The sequence below is a fragment of the Triticum dicoccoides genome, chromosome 2B (genome assembly GCF_002162155.2).
Source record: "Triticum dicoccoides isolate Atlit2015 ecotype Zavitan chromosome 2B, WEW_v2.0, whole genome shotgun sequence".
Taxonomy (NCBI): Eukaryota; Viridiplantae; Streptophyta; class Magnoliopsida; order Poales; family Poaceae; genus Triticum; species Triticum dicoccoides.
Genome location: NC_041383.1, coordinates 283,151,937 through 283,153,056, shown reverse-complemented (window position 1 = coordinate 283,153,056; position 1,120 = coordinate 283,151,937).

The window sequence follows — 1,120 nt, the reverse complement described above, 5'->3', positions numbered from 1 at the left end:
CAGCTACGATCTTGTCACTCGGCAGTATCTTGTAGATAGTCAGGCTTCTTAGCCTTTTTCGTTTGTAGTTGTCTGTACTCAGACAGGTTATGCTTCCTTTGTTTGTATGCTCTGAATGTTGGGTCATGAGACCCATGTTTGTAATACTTGGCTCCTCGGAGCCTATTGAATAACTACTTTGAGTCGTAGAGTTTTGTTGTGATGCCATGTTGTATTTGCACATATCGAGCATATTTTGTTTATGTTATTGAAATGCTTGGTATGTGTGGGATCCCACAACCTAGTTCTTTATTCTTGGTAGCCGCTCTTATCAGGAAATGTCTCCTAGTGCTTCCACTGATTCATGGTAGCTTGCTACTACTCTGCAACACTTAGGCTGGCCGGCATGTGTCCTTCTTCGTTCCTATGCCTGTCCCTTCGGGGAAATGTCACGCGTTGTTCCTATAAGTCCTTGTAGCTTGCTATGACTTGGGTTCATATGTTTTTGATCGACACGTTCGTTGTTGGGTCATGTATGCCTCTCCCTATAAGTTAGCGCCACATTGGGTTTACAACTAGTCATGTCGGCGTGGGTTCTTTGTCATATGGATGCTAGCGGCACTATCATATACATGAGCAAAAAGGCGCAAACGGTCCCGGGTCAGGTAAGGTGGCAACCGTGGGAGTACCATGCATGGGGCCACAAAGTGATATGATGTGTTACATGCTAGATCGGTGTGACTTAGGATCGGGGTCCTGACACATGCACAACGACAACGGCGGGGCGCGACGGACAGGGCAGCAGCAAGCGGCCGGGGGCACAGACGGAGCAATCCGACGACATCGGGGCCAAGAGTGCAAGAGAGGACGTGGAGGCGAGCGGGGTTAAGAAGGGGGTGCGAGCACTGCGGAGGATGGGGGCCTGGGCACCGTGCGTGGGGAGGCAGCGGCGATGGTGGCTGTAGACGACGGCAGGCAGGGGGACGCGGCAAGGCGCGGTCAGAGGTGCCAAGCGGGTGCAGAGAGGGGGTGAGGACACTAGGGTGCTCACATGCACTAGTGAGAAGGGGGCGTCAAGGCGCAAGGGTGTCTGACGAGGGAGAGGCGGCGGGAAGGTCCGACGACGACGGCGGGCGTCGTT